Consider the following 6,000-nt stretch of genomic DNA (forward strand, 5'->3'; position numbering starts at 1 on the left):
ATTTGAATAAATGAACCCAAGAAGTACAGTAAAACCATTTTTTCTCAATTTCAACTGGACCAAGATTAAACATCAAGATATCCAATGACTCCAGATAACCATACAGGGTAAAAAACTTAAAGAATAAGGGGTTGGGAGTACCAACTCACTTCACCATATAAATGGTACATGTATTTAGATATAGGTTTTTGAGATAATGAAGTTTAACTTTTAAGTTAAAGGCTAAAAAAGATGTTATGTTAAAATTTTCCACAAGTGACACCGTGTCTTACTGAAATCATCCCTGTGCATTTCTTGTAAGAGTATTTTTCTACTTACTGATTGTCAAACAATGGATATCCTCAATCAGTAACACATTTGGATTACTTACTATGCAGTTATGCTGTGTAAATGTTTTGTCAAGCAATTATTATGACAGTGATGTAGCAAAACACTGATGATTCTGTAGTATGACACGTGTTACTAACATGATTGCATCAAAGATGTTAGATGAATAGAAAAGTCTAGAAATTAAAAATCAAAAGTCAAAGTTCAAGAAATGAGGGTCTGGGAGTATTAGTGTTTTGGATACAATTTCAGGAGTACTGTTGGAGAGAGTACAGTTGAATTATATATCCTCATGCTCACTCCAGATTCAGAGTTCCGGAGATGAGGTCTCTTGATATTTGGGTCAAAGAAGAAAGAGAATGTTAGCAAAGTTGACAATCTAAACAGAAACATGTAACCTTTAGGTGGAAATTAAACAAATATTTATCCTTTTATTACGACGTTAACTTACAAGCTAAGAAGGAAGACCCACTCGTTGCTTTGCAACGAGCTTTGCTCTAGTTAAGGTCTTCCGTTTCAGACGGAAGACCTTATAGTGATTCTACTGTTTATTATTATTATTATTTTTTTCCCGTTTTTTGTCCAAGCAATTTCTCAGAGATGGCTTGGTGGATTTTCTTGAAACTTTCAGAGTTTATGACAAATATAATAAACTTAAAACATTTTGAAGGATTTTGCAAAATTCAGTTCCGGTCGTCAGATATGTTCGATTTCCGTTTTTTCAAAAGAGATCATGTCCGGACGAGATCTCAGAAACGGTAAAAGCTTAAAATACCAAACTTTCACGAGTGATAGATCATGACAAGTACGTTTGCAGAATTGGTTTAGATCCGTCAGTTGTTACTTCCGGTCGTCACAGGAAGTGGTCAAAGAAATCGAAAATTTCAACTTTTCTTATTTTAATTAAATCTTACATCACATTATTGTATCTGTTTTGCAGTTTCGAAATATGTTGGTCCCACCGGAAACAAAAATGTCAACTTCCGGTTATAAGCGAAAAAGTACATAATTTTAGTATTTTACTTTCCCATATATATCGCTTATGGTTGAAGTATTTGAAATGGTTTTTAGATATGTTATTTAGACTGCAAATGTCTCGAGTAACGTCAAATATCTTGGTAAAATTCACTTCCGGTCGCGTGTTTTACTGTCCGCAAAATAAGAACTTGTCAAAGTGAGATCTCAGAAACAGTAAGAGAATAAGACACTATACTTATAAGAGAAATAGAACTTAAGGAGTAAGCTTAACCCTTTGGGTTAATAGCGTCAGCCGTCACTTCCGGTCGTTACAGGAAGTGATCAAAGAAATTAAAAATTTCAACTTTTCTCTTTTGAAATAAAATTTGCATCATTTAATTGAATCTCTTTCACCGTTTCTATATGTGTTGGTCTCACTGGAAACAAAAGACGACAACTTCCGGTTATAAGAGAGAAACTTTGTAATCGGGATTTTAACTTTCTCAAAAATATCACGTATTGATAAAGTTTTTGCAATGATTTTTACATATGTTATTGAGACTGCAATTGTCTAGTGTGAAGTCAACCATCTTAGGAAAATGCACTTCCGGTCGCGTGTTTTTCTGTCCTCAAATTGAAACTTTGTTCACCTGATTGCTCAAAAACAGTATATGACTGAAGTCTAAAACTTTCAGAACTGATAGTCAGTCACCAGTTTATCTACATCATGTAAAAATCGTACGTTGCCGTCACTTCCGGTCGTGACAGGAAGCGATGCAAAAAAGTGAATTTTTAAAGTTTTTTACTTTTTACAGAAATGTTTGGCTAATGCAGATGTAAGAAAGACCATGACCATGCAAATTATTTTCATCGGAAGTGCCAACCGAAAAACCGGAAGTTGTCTCAAACATGAGTAGTTTTTCATGGAAACTTTTAGGGATGATCAGTTGTGAATAATTTAGGTGTAGAATGAACATTTTATTCATTTGGAGCACTTTCGTTCATGACGAAGTACATAAAGAAAACAGAAAAGTAATTACGTTTGTTTTAATCTGTATTTACATATCTTTGGAAGCCTTGAGATAACTTTTATTAATTATTTAGAGTAATCTTTTTGACAAGATTGTGTTTTTTTCCAAAGAAGTCAAGAAAACGGAAGACCTGTTATTGCCTAGGCAATAAGTATCTAGTTATTATTATTATTATTATTTTTCTTCCTGGGTACTTTTTTGTCCGTGAGTGATCTCCGAAACTATACATCCAATTGAGTTGAAACCTTTTTAGGGTTAATAGGAATGTTATGTAGATTTGCGGAACGAAGGTCATTTTGCGCGCACGTGCATGCACGTGCGTGCGCGTGCAATGAGTAAAATGACCAATATACTTGATATAGCCATAACTTTCATATCTTTTGATGAAATACTTTGATACTCAGAATATAAGGATATATTAATAGTGTAGACAAGATGACATGGTCAGAATGCACATGCATGCACGTGCGCGCATGCGCATTGATTGAAAAAACTAATACAATTGATAAAGACTTAACTTGTACATTTTTTGATGAATTGCTTTGACACTCAGAATATAAATATATATTAGAAGTGTAGACAAGAGGACTTGATAAGTGCACACATGCATGCACGTGCGTGCACGTGCGTGTGCGTGCAATGAGTAAAATGACAAATATACTTGATATAGCCATAACTTTCATATCTTTTGATGAAATGCTTTGATACTCAGGATATCAGGATATATCAATAGTGTAGACAGGATGACATGGTCAGAATGCACATTCATGCACGTGTGCGCATGCGCAATGATTGAAATAACCTATACAAATGATATAGAATTAACTTGTATATTTTTTGATGAATTGCTTTGAAACTCAGAATATAAATATATATTAGAAGTGTAGACAAAATGACATGATCAGCGCGCACATGCATGCATTTGCATGCACGTGCGTGCGCGTGCAATGAGTAAAATGACCAATATATTTGATATAGCCATAACTTTTACATTTTTTGATGTAATGCTTTAATTGATACTCAGAATATAGACATATTATAAATGTAGACAAGACGACATTGTCAACATGCATATGCATGCACGTGCGCGCGCATGCAATGCTAAAATGACCAATATACTTAATATAGCTGTAACTTTTATACTTTTTGATGAAATGATTTGATACCCAAAATATGTAGATATATTAATAGTGTTGACAAGATGACACGGTCATCATGGACATGCATGCACGTGCGCGCGCGTGCAATGCGAAAAATGACAGATATACTTAATATAGCCGATTTTTTTTTTTATCTTTTAATGAAATTTGAATATAAAGATGTATTAAAAGTGTAGACAAGTTGACATGGTCATTTTGTGCATGCATGCCTGTGCGCGCGTGTAATGCGTAAAAAACCCCAATATACTTGATTGCCTTATTTAATGAAGCTTACAGGGAATAAGACACCAAAAGGAAGTTGGGGAGCGTTTGGGGAACATCTGTAACGGTCCCCGTTACAATTAATACTAGTTTTAGTTGTAAGTTTTACACAACTTGTGGCTTCAATAGTACACGGAGGTGAGAAACTTGTAGCTTCCTAAACTAATTATAAAATATATATTTTTCAGGCAGTTTGTTGTGATCTTAAGAATTAATTACGTTCATCGGTGTATCTTGTTTCATATCATCTAAGTCTCAAAATTATATGATCATAAAAATTCATTGTAAAGTGACTCCTTGAAATGACGTCATCTTGAATTATCTGTGATATATGCTTACAATTTCATAAGTCAAAGAACTAATATTATTTTTATTGTTGCCACTGGTCTTGTAGAATTCTATAGATCCACGCGTAAAACTTAATGATCAGAGACATATTATTTATTTTCATCCATGTAAAAGTTTGACAAGCAAAAAAATGGGGGGGGGGGTACCTTCCAATATTCTAAGGGGGCACCAGTTTTGTTGATTGCCTTAATTCAAACTTCTTTATTCCCGAAAGGTGGTGGTTAGGAACCAGTCAAGACGATTTTTATCTTGCTGGTGGAGGACAGATTATTTTCAAGGACAGAATATTTATTTCCTAAATCTGCCAGCTCCTCCCCCTCTTTAGAACCAAATGCTCGATTCCTTATACTATTTCTATATTAATTTGTATGTTTTAATCTTCCTTGAAAATTAGGGGGAAATGAATACCGAGAGATAAAAACAAATTCGCTTTAAAACTGAGGATGGCATCTGGCTTTTGAGGGAAATTGTAGCCAGTTATCCCGTGAAAATGGGCAGAAATCGCCGCAACCCTGTCATCGGAATCTATTCTAGTTTCAAGGAGAGTGAGACAGTGGACACAGCTACTCATTGAACAGCATAAGCGAGGAAACCGAGAGAATCTCAAAAGGTGCACTTTCACTCTCTTTCTCTCTCTGAATAAATACTTACCGTATATTTTGTCTGGATCTGCTTCTTGTATATATTTTATTATTTACGCTACATTCTTCATGTGATAATAAGGAGCGGATCTAGAGGATCTGATTTAAGGTATGTCACTCGTGACATGAGTTATATCAAAGATTTTTTGAGAAGTACATTTTATATCAAGGATTTTTGAGAAGTATATTTAAGATAAGTACATGTACTCCGAAATCAAAAAGAAATCTGCGGGTCAGTGTGCGTCTGCTGAGCAACGGTTCATTTAATTTGACTTTTTGCGCTTAAATTGCATCTCTTAGGTTAATCTCTTTAACCTTTATCATATTTTACGAAGTGAAATCTTGGCGATAAGTATATTCTTATTTTACGTAAAATAGTTTGAATAATCATTGAACAAATCATGTAAATCAATGCGCATAAAATTATTATGTGAACTTTTTGCACTAAAAAAGTATCATATTTGGTATCTTAAAAATCTTAATAGGCAATAAAATTTTTTTTTTGCATCAAACTTTTTATGAATTAAGGACCCTCTATACACTAATGAAAATGTTTTTGGACATTGAGAAAGTTATATCATATAAAGGTGTAAATACTGTGTCTATCTATTTTATTTTAAACATAGGGAACCTGCCATTTACCCTCAGGAAAAATTTTCAAAGACAACATTTGATTGATTAATTGTATTTTGTTTAACGTCCCTCTCGAGAATTTTTCACTCATATGGAGACGCCACCACTTGCCGGTGGAAAGCTGCAAATTTTGTCCCATACTCGGCACTTACGGCCATTGAGCAGTGAGGGATCTTTTTCGTGCCAGCACCCACTGCGACACGGGACCTCGGTTTATACGGTCTCATCCGAAGGACCCGTCTCCACGTCTCACAGTGGGATTCGAACCCGCGACGTAAAGATCAACTCCTTACTTCGCGACTCTAGAGCAGACGCTCTAACCACTGCGCCACGCGGGCGACTTATTTCATTGATTAACACAAATCATTGATTAACACAAATCACTGTTGCTTATTTTCATTGAGAAAATGCATGCAAATAAGGTGTTCAATTAATTTATCTTGGCGTAATAAAAAATTAGAAATGTTTGAATTGATTACATATATAGTAATGTGCTGTAGATTAATTTAATTTTATTTCTAAGGGCAGATCACTCTAACTGCTTAAAAATTCCATCGAATTAGACCTCTTTAGTGTGCAGTGTATAGAGGGTCGTTAAGTGCTGATCGGTTGGAAGTATTGTGAAGTTTAAATGATGAAAGA

Source organism: Saccostrea echinata, unplaced genomic scaffold (assembly GCF_033153115.1).
Source record: "Saccostrea echinata isolate AGI-Se365-2 ecotype Australia unplaced genomic scaffold, CSIRO_AGI_Sech_v1 ptg000023l, whole genome shotgun sequence".
NCBI lineage: Eukaryota > Metazoa > Mollusca > Bivalvia > Ostreida > Ostreidae > Saccostrea > Saccostrea echinata.